The 23,029-nt window shown below is 41.0% G+C and overlaps 1 protein-coding gene across 2 annotated transcripts in view; it reads left to right on the forward strand.

Annotated features, from left to right (window-relative positions):
* LOC149140012 (mediator of RNA polymerase II transcription subunit 11) overlaps positions 1 to 23,029 on the forward strand; it is a 95,735-nt gene that overhangs the window by 28,609 nt on the left and 44,097 nt on the right. The gene's annotated exons all lie outside the window — the stretch shown is intronic.

A 23,029-nucleotide genomic window follows, 5' to 3' on the forward strand; every position in this document is an offset into this window, starting at 1 on the left:
TTTATTGAAGGAATTTCATAAATAACTTATTGAAGAATAAGTAGGAAAAGTAAATCAGTTGTTGCAGTGATAGAATTTTCACATGGTATTAGAGCGAGTAATCAGAGACAGGAAAGGAAAATCAATTATGGGTCGAGACCACGATGCAGAGGCATCCGAGTCAGGGGACTCGCACAAATTTTTAGAAGATTGCACAAGAGAAAGAGACTTCGATTTCTCTATGTTGGCTTCCAGGTTGGAAGAAGTGGCTTGTATGACTAGTTCTGCATCATCAGAAGTGTGGTATATAGACAGTGGAGCCTCGTGGCATATGACGGGAATCAGGGAATGTTTCTTAGAATATTGAGAAGAGAAGATAAACTTTCAGATCACCATGGGGAACAAGGTAAAGTGTACTCCAATAGGGAAGGGTACCATAGTTTTTCAAACAGAATCAGGAGAACGGTTCTGTGCTACAAATGTGCTGCATGTACCACGATTGGGGATGAACTTACTTTCCGTGTCGCAACTTCAAGTCAAGGGCTATGATGTCTACTTCATCAAGGAGAAGGTATACGTCAAACACGTGAGCTGGAAAATGAAAGTGCAGATCGGGATCAAAAGTAATAGGTTGTATCTATTACAACTAGAATCACCAATGGCACTAATAGGCAGTCATGGAGACAAGGACTTGAACGAACTATGGCACAGAAGAATGGGACATTTGCACCATGGAGCTCTGAGAATTCTCAGGAGCACTGTAACAGGAGTTCCGGATCTGAGTACGGAACGAGACGATGTATGTAGGGGATGTGCTCGAGGAAAGTATGCCAAGGCAACATTTCCTAGCAGTAAACACAGGGCCAAGAGTGTACTAGGATTGATACACTAAGATATCTGCGGACCTATGTCCGTCAAAGCTCTCAGTGGTGCCGAGTATTTCCTTAACTTCATTGATGACCACTCAAGGAAAACTTGGATTTATTTTCTGAAAACCAAGGACGAGGTTTTCTTTCGATTCAAGGAGTTCAAGATTCTGGTGGAGAATCTGATTGGGAAGAAAATAAAAGTTTTGCGCTCAGATAATGGTGGAGAGTATGTCGATAAGGAATTCACTGATTTTTGCGCTAAGGAGGGCAATAGAAGAGAGTGGACAACTCCCTACAATTCAGAGCAGAATGGAGTAGCAGAAAGAAAGAACAAGACTATTGTAGAAGCAGCTAGGGCCATGATGTATGATCAGAATATGCCAAAATTCTTGTGGCGGAAGCATGCAACACAACAGTGTATGTTTAGAATGTTGAAATTTGGTACCGGAGGACAGGTGGTTCCCTTAGGCTTTGATCTTTGGCCTAGGGAAAAGTGTCCAAAAGAATTTAATTTTTCTCCTAAAGTGACTTTATAATTTTATAAAGTTAAATCTAATTTAAAAGTGACTTTAAGTGATAAAGTTATTAAGTCTAATTTTAAAGTGACTTTTATAAAGTCAATGAAAAATTAGAAAGGAAAAGTGACTTTGGAAATAAATGACTAAGTGGGTCTTTATTAAAGTGGGGTGAATTAAAAAATAGAAAGTGAGATTTAAATGAGCATTTAATCTCAACCATTGATCTAAATCTATTTCAGCCATTGGATTTAGAGATCACCCAAAAGTCACTTGGATCACCCAAAAGTCACTTGGAGTTATATTAAAGGAGGAAAAGGAGGAAAAGGTCATTCATTCTTTCATGAGCAGATTGGGAGAAGGAGAGCAAGAGAGCAAGAGAGATTTCTGAGCAGGAAAGAGAAGGAGACAACAGCTTGGCACACATTCCAAGGCAGCAGTTGAGCAGATTTGTACAGCTGATTCAGCACATAGTGAAAGGCAGATTTTTGCACAAAAATCGAGGAGCAGTTTGCTGATTTTTTTGCACACAAAACGGAGGTCGTACAGCATTTATTGCTGTCCTGTTTGCTGTAATTTCCAGATTGCTGTGAGGCACGGGAAATGAGATAAGTTGTAAATTTGCTTGCTGATTTTTTGCTGAATAATTCTCACTGTAAAAAGACAATTTTCAGAAATAAAGAAGAGCTCTCAAACTGGTTTTCCCCAAGAGTTGTAGGGGGTTTTTCCAGGGTCAAGTTGACCAAAAATATCAGTGTTTTAATGTGTTTTAATGGCTGTTTTTAATTGCTGATTTTTATTTCTGCAATTTCCAGCATTCTGAAAAATTTCCAGAATTTGTGTTTTCAACCATATTTATTTTTTTCAGTCTGTTAAATGTATGGTTATGGGAATGGGCATTTAACTACATGGGAGAAATAAGGTGAAACTGAAAACTGGGGTGGGAAAACAGAAATTTTTACATGGTATCAGAGCTTGAGTGCTGAAGGGCAGTTTGGGACAGCAAAAGGAAAAATTACAGTTGCTGATTTTTCACTCAGAAAATTCCAGCAAGCTGATTTTTTCATAAACAACAGTTTTATCTTTACTACAGCAGTGCTATTTTTCAGTTTTAGGACAGCAGGATGTCATTGGGATTGAGGGTGGAGGATAGGCTGGATGGGCATATAAATTACAGCGTTTGGAAGGAGAGAATGCAGAGTATCTTTGAGGAGGCAGAAGTCTGAGATATCATGGTGCATACCGCACAGAACCCTGTTGTTGTGCCCACTGATGTTACTCAGTTGGCTGAGTATAAAAAGAAGAACAATAAGGGTAAGAGGCTGATTCTAGACGGAATCAAAGACCATTGCATTCCTCATGTGAGAGGAAAGAGCAATGCCCATGAGATGTGGACAGCATTGTCCAATCTCTACCAGAGTACCAATGAGAACCGGAAGATGGTCCTGAAGGAGAAGCTGAAGAACATTAAGATGGGTAATGATAGTGCAGCTGGATATTTCACAAAGATTACCAATGTGAGAGATGAGTTGGCAGCGATTGGAGAGGCCATTCCATCCACTGAGTTGGTGCGTATTGCAGTGAATGGCCTCCCCCGTTCATGGTTGAACTTTGCTGATGGGGTTTGTGCACGTGAGACCCTTCCCACATGGGAGAGGTTTTGGGATGATTGTATTCAAACAGAGATCAGGAAAGGACAGCTTGGGGCAGCCAAGCCAGTTGAGCAGGATGATGACGTAGCACTGGTGGCAGGAGGCAAGAAAGGCAAAGGGAAGAAGCAGGCTTCCACAAGCGGTGGTGGGGGCAAAGGCAAAGGTAAAGGTAAACAGGGGAACACACAGAAGGACTATTCCAAGGTGAAGTGTTGGAATTGTCAGAAGATGGGACACTATGCAGTTGTGTGTCCGGAGAAGAAGAAGAAGAAGGGGAAGAACCAGGATGTGGCAGCTTCAGCTGAGATTGAGGACTTTGCGGGTCGTTTTGACCGGGAGTTTGCGTTCACTACATGTGAGTCCTCTAGTGCAGGATCACCTGCCACACAGGTTCAGAGGGAGCATGCTTTTCCCTCGATTAGCGGAGCATCTACAGGTATTTGGTATGTGGACAGTGGGGCTTCACATCACATGACAGGAGTCCATGAGTACTTCTCAGAGCTTTCAGAGAGTGGCACTGATATTGAGGTAGTACTCGGTGATGACAGAGTTGTTAGAGCAGTCGGGGTGGGGACAGTGACATTTCAGAGGGAGTCCAAACCTCCCTTGAAGGTGTCAGAGGTTCTTTATGTGCCAGGGATGAGGAAGAACCTCATATCCGTCTCAGCTTTGGAGGACAGAGGATATGACGTACTGTTCAGGGGAGGACAGGTGTTGATGTATCCCAGGGACACTCCAGCTGATTCAGCTAGAGTGATAGGTGTACGCCATGCAAAGGTGTACAAGTTTGCATTTCAGCCCTTTTTGGCATTGAGCAGTAGTACCGACAGCAGAGCTAGCAGTTCTGAGCTGTGTGAGATTTGGCACCGCAGGATGGGACATATGTATCATGGAGCCTTGAAGACATTGCGGGAGATCACTACAGGTGTGCCAGATTTCAGTACTGATCACTTTGATACTTGCAGAGGTTGTGCGATGGGCAAATTTGCCAAATCCCCTTTTCCCAGCAGTGACAGCAGAGCGACGGGGATACTTGATTTGATTCATTCCGATGTGAGCGGTCGGATGTCTCATGTTTCCTTGAGTGGGTATGAGTACTATGTTTTATTCATTGATGATCACTCCAGGAGGACCTGGATTTATTTCTTGAAGACCAAGAGTGAGGTCTTCAAGCGGTTTCAGGAGTTCAGAGCTCTTGTGGAGACACAGACAGGCCGAAAGATCAAGTCCTTGAGGTCGGACAATGGAGGAGAGTACACCCTTGGAGAGTTTGTTGACTATTGTGCGGAGGCAGGCATTAGGAGGGAGTTCACTGTTCCTTATAACCCCCAGCAGAACGAGGTTGCGGAGAGGAAGAACAGATCCATCATAGAGGCTGCCAAAGCTATGTTACATGATCAGGGGTTGCCATTGTTCTTGTGGGCAGAGGCCTGCAACACAGCTGTTTACTTGCAGAACAGGAGTCCGCATCGTGCCTTGGGGCACATGACTCCGGAGGAGGCTTTCTCTGGGAAGAAGCCTGATCTTGGTCATCTTCATATCTTTGGATGCATTACATACTCCTATATACCCAAGGAGAAGAGGACCAAACTAGAGCCCACCGCAGAGAAGGGTATCTTTGTGGGCTACAGTGAGACCTCAAAGGCCTTTCGGATTTACATTCCTGCACAGAGGAGAGTTGTTGTCAGACGGGATGTGAAGTTCGAGGAGGACAGGGCCTTTAGGAGGTCACGGGAGTTAGAGTATCTGGATCAGCCAGACCCTCAGCAGCAGTTGAGTCAATCGCAGGGATCCAGGGGGCAGGGATCAGGAGGATCCGGAGGTACATCTATGAGGATGTCAGGTCCGTCAGTGAGCAGTGGCTCATCGAGCTAGAGGGGTGGTGCTCCGGGCAGCATGCAGAGCAGTTCACAGAGCAGTTCACTAGGGAGTCCACTGATGGACAGTTCACACGGTACCTCAGCTTCTACAGGTTCAGGTGCAGGCAGGAGGACAGCAGACAGACAGTCAGGAGTTCAGGCTACTGATGATGATGAGGAGGAGGAGTTTCATTCTCCGGTGGAAGAAGTGCGCTCAGGGAAGAGGAAGCCCAAGTGGCTTCAGGACACCTTGAGAGATGCCACATCTGTTGCTGAGCCGAAGAGGCCGGTCAGAGAGAGTAGACCACCTGAGAGGTTTTGTAGTTATATGGCGATGGTTACCAGCATCCTTGACTCTGAGCCTTCTAGCTATGAGGAGGCAGCTAGCCAGTAGGTCTGGAGAGAGGCCATGCAGGAGGAGTATTCTTCTATCATGAAGAATGATGTTTGGGAGGTGGTGCCGAGGCCTGAGGGCAAATCCGTGGTTACTTCCAGATGGCTTTACAAGGTAAAGCATGCTGCAGATGGCAGCATTGAGAAATTCAAAGCGAGGTTTGTGGCTAGAGGGTTCTCCCAGGTAGAGGGAGTTGATTATGAGGAGACCTTCGCTCCCGTGGCTCGATATACTTCGATCCGCTCCATTATATCGATAGCAGCAGAGATGGGTTGGAAGATCCACCAGATGGATGTGAAGACCGCATTTCTCAATGGCTTCATACAGGAGGAGGTGTACATTGAGCAGCCACAGGGCTTTGAGGTGCATGGGAAGGAGTCCCATGTGTGCAGATTGAAGAAGGCCCTTTATGGCCTGAAGCAAGCTCCCAGAGCTTGGTACTCCAGGATAGATGCATACTTGCAGGGGATGGGTTTCACAAAGAGTGAGACAGATCCGAACCTTTACTTTATTGTGATTGGTGAGGAGCCTCTCATTCTGGTGCTGTATGTGGATGACTTGATCATTACAGGTGCAGAGAGACTCATAGAGCACTGCAAGAGAGATCTTGCAGCGGAGTTTGAGATGAAGGACATCGGCTTGATGCATTACTTTTTGGGTTTGGAGGTGTGGCAGGAGGAGGGGCATTTCTTCCTGGGGCAGGGGAAGTATATTGTGGACATCCTTAGCAGATTCCACATGGAGGATTGTAGACCCATGTCGACACCGATGATCACCAATTGGAAGAAGCTTCATGCTTCGGATTCCGAGTTGGTGGATCCCACATTGTACAGGCAGCTGATTGGTTCCTTGATGTATTTGGTCAACACTAGACCAGATATCTGTTTTGCAGTCAACACGATGAGTCAGTTTATGTGTGAGCCTAGGAAGGTTCACTGGGTGGCTGCAAAACACATTTTGCGGTACTTGCAGGGGACAGTGGATTATGGTCTGGACTACAGGCAGGGAGATGGAGTGAGATTGGCAGGATACACTGATTCTGATTGGGCAGGTTGTGCTTATGATAGGAAGAGCACTTCAGGGTGTTGTTTTGGGTTGGGTTCAGCAGTAGTGTCATGGTTCAGCCGGAAGCAGCAGTCAGTAGCACTGAGTTCAGCGGAAGCAGAGTATATGGCAGCCAGTCTAGCTAGTTGTGAGGCCATCTGGCTTCGCAAGATGTTGTTTGGCTTATTTGGTCAGCCGTTGAGACCTTCAGTGATTTACTGTGATAATCAGAGTTGCATTAAACTCACGGAGAATCCAGTATTTCATGACAGGTCAAAGCATATCGGGATCAGATATCATTTCATCAGAGACTATGTTCAGAAGGGAGCTGTGAAGCTTGAGTATATTTCCACTGATGAGCAGGTTGCAGATATCCTTACCAAAGCCTTACCACGGGGCAAGCATGTCTACTTCAGAGACAAGATGGGTGTGGTGAGGAACACCTTCCTCGGTAAGAGGGAGTGTTGAAATTTGGTACCGGAGGACAGGTGGTTCCCTTAGGCTTTGATCTTTGGCCTAGGGAAAAGTGTCCAAAAGAATTTAATTTTTCTCCTAAAGTGACTTTATAATTTTATAAAGTTAAATCTAATTTAAAAGTGACTTTAAGTGATAAAGTTATTAAGTCTAATTTTAAAGTGACTTTTATAAAGTCAATGAAAAATTAGAAAGGAAAAGTGACTTTGGAAATAAATGACTAAGTGGGTCTTTATTAAAGTGGGGTGAATTAAAAAATAGAAAGTGAGATTTAAATGAGCATTTAATCTCAACCATTGATCTAAATCTATTTCAGCCATTGGATTTAGAGATCACCCAAAAGTCACTTGGATCACCCAAAAGTCACTTGGAGTTATATTAAAGGAGGAAAAGGAGGAAAAGGTCATTCATTCTTTCATGAGCAGATTGGGAGAAGGAGAGCAAGAGAGCAAGAGAGATTTCTGAGCAGGAAGGAGAAGGAGACAGCAGCTTGGCACACATTCCAAGGCAGCAGTTGAGCAGATTTGTACAGCTGATTCAGCACATAGTGAAAGGCAGATTTTTGCTCAAAAATCGAGGAGCAGTTTGCTGATTTTTCTGCACACAAAACGGAGGTCGTACAACATTTATTGCTGTCCTGTTTGCTGTAATTTCTAGATTGCTGTGAGGCACGGGAAAGGAGATAAGTTGTAAATTTGCTTGCTGATTTTTTGCTGAATAATTCTCACTGTAAAAAGACAATTTTCAGAAATAAAGAAGAGCTCTCAAACTGGTTTTCCCCAAGAGTTGTAGGGGGTTTTTCCAGGGTCAAGTTGACAAAAAATATCAGTGTTTTAATGGCTGTTTTTAATTGCTGATTTTTATTTCTGCAATTTCCAGCATTCTGAAAAATTTCCAGAATTTGTGTTTTCAACCATATTTATTTTTTTCAGTCTGTTAAATGTATGGTTATGGGAATGGGCATTTAACTACATGGGAGAAATAAGGTGAAACTGAAAACCGGGGTGGGAAAACAGAAATTTTTACATAGAACAAGACTCTTCATCGGGCGTTGGGCAAGATTACTCTAGAGAAAGTTTTCACAGGGAAGACACCTGAAGTCAGTCATTTTAGGATATTTGGGAGTTTAGCATATTGCCGCATACCCGAAGAAAAGATGAAGAAGCTGGATCAAACTGTGGAAAAGGGATATCTGGTGGTATATAGCGAGAACGCTAAGGCATACAAAATCTATCTTCCAGGGAGCAGGAAGGTAGTAGTTCGACGAGATGTAAAGTTCATGGAGCACATGGTTTTTAGAAAATCACGTGAAATGCCTTCCGAGGAGCAGTCGAAAGAGGAGCCGCTGGTTAAGCCTCTTCAACCAACGGAAGTAAAGAATTCTTCCTCGGGTCAGGAAGATTCTCAGGATGAGGAGGAGGAGCTAACAGAAGCACCTGCTGGCAGAGGAAGAACTAGCAGGGAACTTCATCAGATTCTGCGAGATGCAGAGGACTTCATTGGTGCGCCAAGAAACAATAAGAGGGAGCGAAAACAACCAGATAGATATCAGGCATTAGTAGCTCAGGATGGAGAGCCTGCCAGTTTCAAGGAGGCAACTCAACATCGGGTTTGGCTAGACACGATGGTAGAGGAGTACAACTCCATAATGGTGAACGATGTCTGGAAGGTGGTGCCAAGGCCTCAAGACAGATCAGTGGTAGGTTTAAGATGGATCTACAAGATCAAATACACTGCATACGATAATGTTGAGAAATACAAGGCGAGGTTTATGGCTAAGGGGTATGCTCAAAAGGATGGAATTGATTACGAGGGGACCTTCGCCCCGGTAGCTAGGTATACATCTATTGGGACCGTGATATCTCTTGCAGCTCAGATGGGATGGGAGATTCAATAGATGGATGTCAAAACGACATTTCTGAATGGGGTAATAGAAGAAGAGGTATGCATAGAAGAACTAGAGGGCTTTGAGACTCATGAGAAGAAGTCTCATGTATGCAGATTGAAGAAAGCCTTGGGACCGAGAGCATGGTATGGACGAATAGATGGCTACTTGTAGAAGATGGGATTTGTCAAGAGTGATGCGGATCCGAATCTCTACCATCTGGTTTTAGAGAACGAGCCGCTAATCTTAGTATTGTATGTGGATGATCTTTTTTTGATAGGATCATCCAGGCTCATTGGGGACTGCAAGAAGAATCTAGCCACAGAATTCGATATGAAGGATTTGGGACGAATGCATTACTTCCTAGGGTCGGAAGTTTGGCAGCAAAAGGGAGAAATCTTCCTTGGGCAAGGGAGGTATGCTACAAAAATCCTGAAAAAATTCGGGATGGAGGACTGTAGACCCATGGCTACGCCAATGATCACCAATTGGAAGAAGATTGATGCATCAAAAGACAAGGATGTTGATCCCACCCTATACAAGCAGCTCATAGGGTCCCTGATGTATCTGGTCAATACAAGGCCAGATATTTGCTACGCTGTCAACACCCTCAGTCAGTTCATGGTGGAACCGAAGAGGGCACACTGGGCAGCAGCCAAACACGTTCTTAGGTATTTACAGGGAACAATCGATTATGGACTTTTGTACACCAAAGGTAAGGATATCAGTTTGAGTGGATTTACTGCTGCAGATTGGGCAGGAAGTTCAGTGGATCGGAAAGGTACCTCTGGGTACGTTATAACATTGGATCAGGAATGATCTCTTGGTGCAGTAGGAAATAGAAGCCCGTGGCTCTGAGTTCATCTGAGCAGAATATATGGTGACAAGCACAACTTCATGTGAGGCCATATGGCTTATAAAACTGCTTGTGAACCTATTCAGAAGGAATATGGAGGCGATCAGGATCATGTGCGATAATCAAAGTTGTATCAAGCTCTCTGAGAATCCAGTGTTTCATGATAGGTCGAAGCATATTGATATCCGATGTCACTTTGTCAGGGACTGTGTCCAATGAGGAGCTGTATAGTTGAGCTACACTCCCATAGGAGAACAGGCGGCGGACATCCTCACCAAGGCCCTTGGAAGGACAAAGTTTGACTACTTCAAGGAAAAGATGGGGATTGTAAAGAACCCGTTTCAGTAGCAAAAATGGGAGTGATAATGACACGAATGCAGAGGGAGTTGTAGTGTGGATGCAGTGTTGGGAGAAAGGACCAGCAACAACATGGATGCAGAGGGAGTTGTCGTACAGATGCAACAGTGGCAGTGGCAGAGCCATGGGCAATAGTGCAGAGGATGTTGAGTAGGGAAGCTTAGCATCAACACAAGGACCAATGCCAGATGATTAGGGTGACACTTAGTAAGGAGTATTGCTAGAGCACAGTCTTCGCTAAGAGGGAGTGTTGATTTGGGGTAGCATCGGATGTGCTTTAGCCACGAAAATTGGTGGAGAGGTTAAGGCGCATGAGATCTCCAATAGTCAGAAAGGGTTTGGGTAGATTCTAAACAGTTTGGGAGATATTAAAATAATTAATATTTTTAATGGAGTCCTGAAGTCTAAACTCAGGGAAAATAAAATATTAATGTGAATTAATGTAAAACTGTGTTAGAATGGTCCAAAAGTCATGGATCAAGCCAGATCTAATCTTATCCGTTGATTAGGGACTTAATCTCGGCTATTGATTTGTCAACGAGAAAAGTATAAGAGGAGGCTTGAGGGTCACTTGGAGAACACACTGAGGAAGACCAGTCAGTTCAATTTCCGGAGCGGGGTTAGCTAAGGAATTGGGACTAGTGGTCTGGTGAGCATTCAGGAGGCAGCTAGTACAAAACAGAGAGATGGGATTAGCCACTAGAGATCAACGTTGAGGCAGGGGAGGCAGGCGCAGGGCATTTTAGGTAGATGCAAAGGCAACAGGAGATTGCGCAGTCACTAGCTGGGCCTGCGTGGGTGACGCAAAGAGGCCCAAGGCTGACATAGTCAAGCAGGGGCTGACGTAGAGTGTCTGGGAGCCACGTAGAGGTCAGCCAAGCTGATGCTGGGACTGGGAGAGGTGCTGGAGAATTTTTCTCTTCGCGGGTAAGCCAGTTTGGCATGCTGTTGTATTGAAGAACTGCTGAAAAATAAAATCCTCCCTTGCTACACCAGTTTTTCCACATTGGGTTTTTCCGGGGACTGTTGTCCAAAATAACTGTGTCAATGTGTTGATTCTTGTGCATGTATTTGTTTCTGTATTACGGTGTGATATTTGCAGCAAAATTTATTTTAATGTTTATTGAAGGAATTTCATAAATAACTTATTGAAGAATAAGTAGGAAAAGTAAATTAGTTGTTGCAGTGATAAAATTTTTACACAAAAATCCCCTTGGGACATTACAGTGGTATCAGAGCTATGCATCCTTCTTGCTTGTGAGTATATGAGCCTAATACAACATCTGCATCACCCATTGGAATGACAAGCATTGGACTAATCAATACATATTCGCCCATTGTTAGATTGATATTATGGCACTTCCCTCGGCGATTTATAGTTCCTCCATTTGCAACCATCACTTGACATTTTGGTGCTGGGTATAAAAGGCAATTCAAATCCTTGGCTATCTTACAATGAATAAAATTATGAGTACTGCCTGAATCAGTGAGCACTATTAAATATTTCTTCTTGATATATCCTTCTATCTTGAGAGTTTGAGGAGTAGTAATTCTCTCCAATGCATTACAAGGTATGGTCGGATTCATTTCTTCATTTTCAGCCTCTGAGGTTGGTTCTTGGTGTGTATTCTTTTCTTTTGATGTTTCTTGTTCCTTTTCTTTCTCCTCTTCACAATCTATGTAAAATAATTTCTTGTCAGCACACTTATGACCTTTAATGTATTTGCTATCACAACTGTAACAAATTCCTTTTGCTCTTTTTTCCTCTAGTTGTTGTGGTGTCAACCTTGTTGGTTGTGGGAAGCTAGGAGCGACAACATTTCCATCTCTATAGTTGTGAGTGGTAGTCTTCCTTGTTGCCATAATTTTGCTTTCAACTTTTCTTGTCACCTTGAATGCGTTCTCCAATGACTTAAGTTCCCAAAGGCGAACCTCATGCTGGATGTTATCCTTTAAAGTCCCTATGAAGACATTAATCATATGCTCCTATGGAATATTAGTTACCTTGATATTCAATCTCTGGAAGTCCTCAATGTGCTCCCCAACTAAACCCTTTTGTTTGAGATTTATCATTTGGCTAAAGAAGGTATTGTTCTTTGTATCCTCATAATGTGCTATCAATTCCTCTGTAAAATTGTCCAAGTGACTAGTGCTTTACGAGAACAAAGCCATCGATACCATACAAATTGATTGGGTTCTAAATATAAAGATGCAATGCATACCTTTTGTGTGTGTTGCATGTCATGTAGATCATAGAACTGCTCCATTTGTAATATCCATGTTACCAAAACCTTACCATCAAACTTTCACATATCGATCTTTGAAATGTGGTTAGTCTTCAACCCACTGTTGGAGTCTCAAAAATCATAATTCATATTCCTTTTGTCCTCATCCTTATTTCTAGGGAATACCTTGTCACCACTACGAAGCCTTTCTTGCAACAATTTTGTCAAACCTTCCTTCAACCCTTCCAACTTGACATTCATTATCGCTTCCATGCTTGCTTTTAAACCATTCTTCAAAACTCCCATGTCTCGTTTTGTTATTGCTTTTAAACCATCTAATTCATTTTTGGTTGCTCTTTGCGAGAGTGAAATTTGTTGCACATGGTCTCATAATTTTGATATATCATGTTGCATTTCTTCCTCTTCTTTAGGCGTCATAGTAGAGATTTTTGTTGGTTTGCTGGATGTATTCATTTTCTTGTTGTGAGGCATATTGGAGCCAAATAATGATATCTTTTTTCTTGCTTTTTGGAGCTTTATCTTAAAACTTTTGTATCTCTGTAATTTCAGCCTCCCAAGGTCTGAAACTTCATCTTGCGGTAGCTTTTTGAGTCTTCTTTCCAACCCCACAAGTTAGACCGAAATTGGATTCTTCAAGGGAAGGTTATACCAAATCTCCCAAGATGACCTGATTATGGACTGGTTTAGGTTGTATTGAAACAAATAAGGTACTTTATCTCCTTCCATAAAGACTGATAGACTAGCTACTATTCCTACTATCAAGACTATTCCTACTAGAGATCCTAATGAACTAATTCATTTCTCTAAACAATCCCTTACTCTCTGCCTTACCATTAGGCTGGCAAGACAGATAAGAGAGACTTTGGAATAAAGACAGTAAGCGGCACAGTGGCAACACTGCCTTCAAGGTTGGTTGTTGGTAGGATATCAGACCTACAAAGGTGGCAATAGAAGCTGGCAAGAACTGGGTTGTACAGAACTGGGTCAAACTAGTACAGATAGGGGTGAACCAAAAGAATTGAGTGGCAACCAACAGAGTGAAACCGAACAACAGATTAGAGCAGTTAGATAAGCGCTATGGGAGAAACCCCCAGATTAGGGCTAATGAGAGAGGCGGGAAGGAATAACCGTACAGAAGCTATTGAGTTCAACCAAAAGATAGGGTGGTTAGAAAAGCTATTGAGTTCAACTGATGAAGGGAAATAATCTAGCTAGAAAAACCAAAGTAAATGAAGCTTTACGTCAAGTGAACCAAAGGGTATACATACCGCGGTCTTAGTCCCTTCCTCTCCTTATCAGTCCAATTACTCTACAGACGGAGGAAGCTACTCTAGTCTAAAGTGAAATTAGTACAACTACTATCAAGACTAAGGCTTGTAGTAGAGCTTGTAGTATCATGCAGTGGAATAGATTCTAGAAAATATTTGCATTTGCTGTTTTCATTTAGCAAAACCTCCTTTTTAGAGGGGCCGAGGAAACACAGCTCATCGCGGTACTCAAAGTCATCTTTTTATTACTTCAATAGGCCATTTCATGAACTTTCCCTATAACAGGCAGGATCACGTCGATTGCCTTTAGGTTCAGCGGGAACCTCGCTGTTTGCTATATTTATGACAGGCTTCTATCAACCTTGACAACTTATTGCTTACACCTGCCTGCTGATCCTACTTGCTGCCTTGCCGATGGTAGGTCTCCTGCTTACTTACGCTAGGGATCGAACAACTCAAGTACACAGTCATGCGCCATACTCACAGTCTTTACTAGAACCTCTGCTCAGTCTAGAAGCTCTAGTCATAGAATCACCTCTAGTCATAGAACCTCTAGTCTTTGCCAGTTGTCATTGCCGACAGCTAGCAGTCATAGCAAGTCGATCACAGCCAGGAGTAGCCTTAAGGGCATAGCCAAGTAGGTCCTATTCGATGCTGCCAATCAGAGCCGGCAGTAAATCTTAGTCGATCATTGCTGATAGCCGCTAGTAGCCGGTAGTCCTAACCAGGAGTCATAGACGATAGACAAGAGCTGGTTGCTTGTTGCTTGTTGCCGGTAGCTGGTAGTCCTTTTGCCAGGAGTCCTCGCCGATCATAGACAGAAGGTCATTGCCCCAAAAATAGATAGATGGGGGTCAGCCGAGAGTCAAGCATAGCCAGAAGGTAATTGCCAGCCGGTCTCATTTCCACCCAGCCGATAGCCTCATTGCCAGTCAGAGCCAACCAGTCATTGCCGAGTTGTTATAGCCAATTGTCAGTGGTCATTGTCAGCCGATCATCATCGCTGGGCTGGGATCATGGGCTGGGATGGACGAACAAGGATGAACGCTACGGAACATTTGAATGGACCTACATCCGCTGACCTATACCGCGGAACAATGGAATGTTCCTACCTGGGCTAGATTGAAGGAATGACGATGCTTACTTACATTGATTCACAATTCGAGGATCATATGCTACAGACAAGTGGCTATACAATTTCTTACAGAACTGAAAGCCAAGTCCACTATAATGCAATCAGTGAATTAGTACTGCTTTCATTACTTGCTTCGTTGCTTGCCGTCGGTTCGGGGGGAGCACCGACCTGCCTAGTTTGAACGATCTTTGAACGATCGCCAGATTCAAGAGATTGCCCATGTTCCCAACAGATGAGATTGAGCCATTGGGGCATGCTTGTTTACTTATGAGCATATCGATATTGATTGGATTGATTGCCTACCAGATTCGGCATTGAACAACTTCTAATTGCCCATTTTGGTCTAATAACAACTCGTTTTGATCGGGTCGGATGGAATATCTATTATTCTCATCGGGGCACATAAATGCATTTTCTTATTTAGTCAGAATGCCATTTCAGTAACTTGACCTAATGGATTGTCTTTGGAGCCATCCATGTTGGTTACTTAACGAGCATAACTACAGCAGGGCAGTCCATGCAGCTTCATGCTTGGACTAAGATAGTCTCTTAAGGCTGCCATTGACTAATCGAGAAGAAATCTATACATCAATACATAGAGATACATATGATACTCGCATATCTACGTGATACTCGATCCCGTGAAATCCATAAACGAGAAAGAAACATATGCTTTTAGGTTATGCGCCTTTGTTTGGCCCAGGCAATAAGTTGAGTTGGAACAAATTGACAACAACAAAACCTTCTCATTTGCTGGTTTTTTCTATTCAAATCTCCGAGCGAACTTGTACGGACTGCCACGTGTCACTATACCGACCTTCGGCCTTGAAATTCGTCCCAAAAAAACTACAATCAGTGCACTTTCAGTCACTTCTTCCGAATTCAAATCTGGTGCTCGAAGATAATGTTATGATGTTTTTCCCTAGGTCACCTGTTTGAGACTGAATTCTAGAGCATGCAAAAACCTTGAATTCCTTGGACTATATCTCCGAAAATATAGTGAACCAAGATCTGAAATTTTTACACGAAGGTCACCAAGATTTCGACTCCACGTGGTAAAATTTTTAGCTTCTGAAGCCTCGCATAAAAAAAGTTATAGCAAAAATGCCAAAATGACTTGTTTGAAGCATCAAAACTCTATTATCCAAAGCTCTGATACCAAATGTTATGTAACCATATTACAAAAAAAGAAGAAAAGAAGGTTTAACAACTTGAAAATAAGCCTCTTCGAGGGGGAAACCTCCTTTTACATCACGTAAATGAACAATTCTTGGATGATTCAAATGACAAGACCTCCTTGGTATATATAAGTCTAAGGGGTCAAAATATAATTAGGGCCTACATAACAATAATAATATAAGGGCACAACAATAAAAATAGTGGCCTTCTATGGGGCACATCGATAACAATGTGGGGGGTACACTAGTATTATAAGGACCTAACAATGTTACAATCAGAAGGAAGAGGATTACCCTCAGTTTAGATATGGAGGGTAGGGGAGGACAAGGAGAATAGGATCCTAGTAACCTCTTGCACCCGATAATCCAAGGAAAACAATAAATAGCGCAAATGTTAATGCAAGGGCAACAACAGATAGCTTAGGGACAACAACAAATGACGCAACTCATTGCCCAGGTCTTGGGAAATCAAAACAACACATGTAACCATGTTGCTAATGGTTTGAATGTTGGTAAGAGGACTTGTGCTGAAGGGAGCAACAACCATAATCATGGCTCTTTCATTATCTTTGCACATGCTAATGCAGGGGCAACTAGTGGAGGAAATCATACACCCTTACTCCCTCAATTTTTAAATAGTCAAACAACAACAACCCAAGGGACAACAAAACATAATGGGCTCTTTGATGAATATTTTTGGAGTATGTTGCACTAGGGGAAAATATACAGGCAACCATGTCTTTTCAAGAGTATAACAACATCAAATATAAGAATGGACCCTGGGGACAACATAATCTTGATCTGATGCGCAAGGTAGGTCAACTATCCATTCCCTCTTTTGATGGATCATCTAAATGGTCAACAAGGGCTTGGATACAAAAGTTGGATACCTATTTCCAACTTAATCCAATGTTGGAAGTAGACGCTATCAAATTTGCCACATTACACTTGGAAGGGAGGCACATGAACGGTGGTACCATGGACTGGTCACCCTGGGGCACTCTAGCATAACCTCTTATATGGACTTCACCCAAAGATGGATATAACGTTTGACTGGAAGGATCTTGATATACACTTTAGAGAGCTAGCACAAGTTATGCAGATTGGGTTTCCAGAGTCCTACATCTCAGAATTCTAGTAGCTAGCAGTCATGGTGACAGATATTTCTGAGTAGAGGTTGGTTATGCTCTCCGTAGAGGGTTTAGCCAAATTACTGCATGGGTGGGTCAAGGCTTTCAAACCTACCACATTGCATGATGCCATCATTAAGACACAAGATATGGGAGATGCAACACCAAAGGTGAAATCTCCTCACAAACCACTAATCCCTCTGAAGGACAAGGACAAGAAGTCATCTCAGAAAGATAGGACCAGGAAAGATCGGCTGGATGAAGAGACTTGAAACGAGTTCAGAAGGAAGAAACTTTGTTTCACTTGCAAGGAGCCATGGGAACTTGGTCATCGATGTTTGGGAAAGGGAAAGATTCACTACATTGAAGTATGCATTTACTGAGGATTTTTATGTGATAGCACTGGTAGATACCAATGTGGCGCTAAGAGTACAATAGTTGTACTCGATTGGAAGATTCATATTGAACTACTAAGTGATGGAAATGGAATTTTGAGACTAAAATGGCAGCAAGGTAGTATTAAGAGGCATGGCAAATGGTGGCCCTCGAGTTGTAACAGCTAAGCAAATGGAGGTCATACATAACCTTGAAGAGGTAACTTGTATAGCAGCTTGTATGAGGGAAAACCCCAGGTTGTCAAGTAGCATCCTGCAAGCTTATGAGTTGGAATGCAAGAACGTTGGATTTGGCATATGCACCCTCATGTAAGATTGGAGAGCCCATCTCTTAGTTGAGTACTCCAAAAATAAGTTTGCATGCGAATTGATGAACGGTCTCATCCAAGATGACAGGTACATGGTAGAAGACAAGATCATCTTCTATCAAGACTAGATATATTTTTTCCTTGTATCTATACTGAGGGAAAGGTTCCTTAGGACTGAATATGGTAGATCAACTGAAGTCACGTTGGAGTCCTTCCTTCAATTCAAGGATTGCACAACAGTGAATATGGAGCAGGCATTTTGTAGAAGTAGGTTGGACACTGTTAAGAGGGACCATAAAAGAAAGCAGATTACAAAAGTATATTTTCCTGAAGTTCATGGCAGTCCTATAAAAGGAGGAAGCACAAGATATGTTGGCTATAAGAAACGTCTTAAAGAGCGTGGAAAAAGGTATGGCAATAGGAAGTTCAATGATTTTCTAACATTTGTGATCGCCATTAATGAGCAGTTTCCTGGGACCCTTCGTCAATTTGTCAACAAACTGGAATTTTGCTGTAAATGTTATGAATTTTAGAGATGTTAAAACCAATGTTATCAGAACTGAACCGGTGATCGAACCGAAAAACCTTGTGGACTGGGTACCGATCAAAACCAGTTTACCAAAAACACATAAAATATTCATATTTTAAAGAAAAACGTATATATATATATATATATATATATATATATATTCATGTGCATCCATATGAATCCAAACCATTTATATACAAATATGCAAAGGTTTTCATTTACATAGCATGTAAGGGCGCAACCATTTATATACAAATATGCAAAGGTTTTCATTTACATAGCATGTAAGGGCGCACATAACCAAAATAGCATCGACTGTAATCCATCTTTGAATCGAAAATACATCAACAAATAGGCTATAGATGGCCTCTAGCATCCAAAAAAAATCGTGCTACAACAAATGCCTACATATCATCAAAATCATATCCTATATTGGGGTTTTCGCCATCAATATAACCATTTAGGCATTAAAATAAGATAGAAAAAATGTAGCATTTCATGTCAAGATTTTGTTTGAGTGATGGGTCATTTTTAGTAGAGTCATGGTAGAGGAGTTCGACAACCAATGCCACTATCATCAAGGTACATAGAGGGCTTGGTGCTTGTTGACCCTGTCGACTGCACTTACAAGTCAGTGAGAAAAGCCTTCAACCCCAGAAGGTGTGGTTGGTGGCAGGGAACTCAGAGAAGGGGCTATCATACTAATCTTGATTCTTTCCGTTTGAGCTATCTCCTAGGTTAGCTAAGGGGGGTGGTCCCTAATGAAAAGTTAAGTTAAAAATGATGTGAGTTTCTAGGAGAATTGTTAGAGTTAAAATAAATGATCTCTTTAAGATTTATAAGCAAAAACTGCTATGATTAATAACCATCATAAGATAAGCATGAAATACATAAACAACCAGTGCTTTCCAAGTATTTGCTCTTTAAGAAATGAAATTGTATTTTGCTTAAAATGAAGTGAAATGCTTTCAAATGGAAAGCCAAAATAACCCTGAAAAGTGAAACAATAAATTGTTAGCACAAGATATTATAAATGCTTTCAAGATGAATAAGTCTACAAATCAAAGCATGGAAACTATCTTGCTCAAACGTATACAAAAAAACCTCAAATGTTAGACCAAGATGACAACATGCGATTAAGTTTGCAACCCAAAATAATAGTACTTGAAAGTGAAATCAACCATTCATGACAATATGCAATTAAACCAAAAGATGAGTCAATTTCCAAGTACAAGAAAATTAAACTTGTTGCAAAATTAAAAGAAATTACAATGCTTGCATCCAAAGTGCCCCTTGAAATAAGATTTGCATGTGAGACTTTAAACCAAAGCAAATGTGATTGAATGTTGTTCTTGGTTCATTTTATTTAAATAGTGCTAAGGCAAAGTTACAATTGAACTCTAGTCCTCAGACCTCATCCTCGCCCAAATATTTGGATCAGTGCCTTCCAAGTATTTGCTCTTTAAGAAATGAAATTGTTTTTACTTAAAATGAAGTGAAATTCTTTCAAATGGAAAGCCAAAATAACCCTGAAAAGTGAAACAATAAATTGTTAGCACAAGATATTATAAATGCTTTCAAGATGAATAAGTCTACAAATCAAAGCATGGAAACTCTTGCTCAAATGGATACAAAAAAACTCAAATGTTAGGCCAAGATGACAACATGCAATTAAGTTTGCAACCCAAAATAATAGTACTTGAAAGTGAAATCAACCATTCATGACAATATGCAATTAAACCAAAAGATGAGTCAATTTCCAAGTACAAGAAAATTAAACTTGTTGCAAAATTAAAAGAAATTACAATGCTTGCATCCAAAGTGCCTCTTGAAATAAGATTTGCATGTGAGACTTTAAACCAAAGCAAATGTGATGGAATGTTGTTCTTGGTTCATTTTATTTGATTAGTGCTAAGGCAAAGTTACAATTGAACTCTAGTCCCCAGACCTCATTTTCACGCAAATATTTGGATCTCACAATGAGGAGTCAATAGAGGTAGAGGGTCCCTAAAAGTCTATTCAACCAACTTAAGTTGGAGGTAAGTTTTAGTGAGGCTTGGGGCCTTCCTATACTAAAATGCCTAGATGAAGTGCAAATTGTGTTAATTCCCCAAATTAAACTAATGCTTCATGCAAACGCCTCAAAGAGAAATAGTTTGCAAAACTTGAGAGGCTAGAATGTAAATAAACTCATATGTGTTTGCACCTTTGAATGGAAAATAAATAAGTAAAATGGAATAAATTTCTTTAAACTACAATTGTTTCAAATATATGATAGTGCTCCAATAGTTTTCATGACATATAACATATATTGACCAAATAGTGAAGCGTATACTTGAAGAAATTATTAAACAATTAAAACTTGCCAAAGTATGAAGTGTTTACACATAAGATGAGATTTTCTCAAGTTTACAATTTGGAAGCCTATGCATGTGGGAATTTAAATACAAGATTAGTAAAAAATTGCATGTGGAGTGAAATGTGTTGATTTTGAGTATGCACAATATGAAATTAAAAACTAGAAAGCTAAGAAAAACTAAAAGCAAGATTAGGCCACCCACAAGAATCCCTCCTCTAAATGAAGAAGGGGGATGCCATGGGAAAAATCACAAGCTCCTTCCAACAAATTTTTTATTATTTTTTATTAGTGCTTAAAGTGGGTAAAAATGCCTCTAAGAGGGCAGCTCACAATACGAAAGAGATCTTTACAAAGATGAGACTCTAGCAAAGCTAGACTCTCCCCAAAAATATAACAAAAACAAACTTGAAGATGGAAAAAACTCTCCAAAAGAAATTCACAAGGCTCAAAAGGCCCACGGCCTAGATGAGTTTGCAACCCTCTCCCAAGTGCTTATGGCCTTTTTAGAAATCAGTCTTGGGATAGCGTGAGGGGGTCTTGCATACACACAAGTGAGTAGTTTTCCAAAGCTTCTCCTCAAACTCCTTGCTGCCCAATGCTCAAGCCTATGGGTCGCAAATCACAAAAAAAATACCAATTGTCAGTGTGAAATTAGGAAAAAGAAACTAAAACTAAACTTAGAATTGAATTTACAAAGAACTAGCTCAAGTATTGGGAGTGAACCCCCATACTTGCATAGCTTTACAAATGACTCTTGAATAGGAGATATAACTTTGAAAGAACTAGAATCAAAGAAGAATTTTGAATTTTAAATGGATGATCAAGTAGCTATAAAGTAAGAAAACTCCATTTTGTTCTTTGTTGGATGGAAAATTTGAAGCGAAAAAATGGCTGAGTCTTGGATCGTTGTTGACTCTAGGAGTGAGTTGATCTAATTGAGATTTATTCCACTTCTAGATGGATTCCTGCACACAATACAAAAGATCTTTCCTACACACTTGAACACTTATTAGTTTTCACAAGATTAGAGCAATATAATGAATAAGATAAACCAAACATTCCTCCTAAAATGAATTGGCAAACTTATCCCTAGATTCTAGAATACTACTCTAAATCAATGATATGTGCAAGATAGCTTGCACACATCAATCCAAGTAAGATGACAAATATAAACTAATATTAATTCAATATGTGAAATAAATTAAACACAATAGCAATAGCATGAAATGACATCACCTCATAACGCTGAGAGAACACCAGTCAGATAGTCCCAAAGTCTTGATTGTATTAAAAAAAATATGCAAGTACAAAATGACAGAGTTTCCTCAATCCCAATAGCTTATTACATGATACAATATGAGAGCATATAGCCTCATTATATAGAGAGTTGGGAGTAAATCCCAAGGAAGAAGCATGTGAGAACTGAACTTGGAGCAAATCCCAAGGAAAGATAAATCAAGTTCGATGTGGAGAAGATAGAGATATCAAAGCAAAATCGAATTCCATATCTGCACATCAAGGGAATCGAATTCCATAAATGGCATAGTATACTCATCCATGTGTGAATCCAAGTACTGTGATGACTCCAGTCAACAAACGCAAACTCGAACTAAGTGATGCCACATATGTAGATGATCCCCAAATAGCTCTGTGTGTAGGTTTCTTGGAACTGCGTGATTTCTCCATGTGCAACTCGTATTCTGGCCAAGTGAACTCGTAATCCTTAAGAGTGGAGTGCTAAGAGTAGAAGAACCTGAGATAACTGTGAGATGAGGCCCCACCTAATCTTCAGTCCAAATATACCATAGAATACTCCTTCAGTGCATGAGCTCTAATAAATTCGATTTTCCACATGTGCAATTGTTGCTTTATCTCTGGGAAATTCGATTTTATGAAATAATGGTGTATCTATGATGTAGTGTGCTCAATTATCTTCCACATGTCTATTGACTCAAATCTTTGACTTAGGATAATTTCCAATTCATTTCCACGTTATTCTACCACATGGAATAATTTATTTCTCTCTATTTTATTTAATCCTAGCCTAATTAAATGCCACAATTTCCACTAAATTTAGGAAATGTGGGTTTTGAGGGTCCAAAACACATTATTAACCCTTCAAAGTGTCATAGTTGAAAGTTGAGGGTGAGGTGTAATTTTGATTACTCATACCCCATACAACTTCTCTAGACTACACTTATTACAATTTAAATACAATTTATTGCAATTTTTGACCTGCGGGAAATCTAAAAAATAAAAAAATAACTACCTAGACCTAACCAAATTCCACGAATTTTTTGTGTGAGCTAGTATGGTAATATACATCGACTCTAGACACTAAGATGTGTTAGGGGCTCAACCTTCAAACCGTCACCCCGACTTTGGGATAAAAAGTGAGTGAAAAAACCCATAAAATTATCTCTCTGAAAAAGAAGGGATAATTAACCAGATAAAAAAACACTCCAAGGTGTACTTGTTTGCTGATCGAGTCCCAACATCCTAGGCCTGTTACAGATTCAAAAAACTCATCATTATTAGTATCACTTATTACAATTCTCCACAAGATGTGGAACCTGGGTACAAGAAAGATGATGAGA

The sequence above is a fragment of the Pinus tabuliformis genome, chromosome X, assembly GCF_031772625.1.
Source record: "Pinus tabuliformis cultivar Carrire ecotype Pingquan chromosome X, CPIR1, whole genome shotgun sequence".
Taxonomy (NCBI): Eukaryota; Viridiplantae; Streptophyta; class Pinopsida; order Pinales; family Pinaceae; genus Pinus; species Pinus tabuliformis.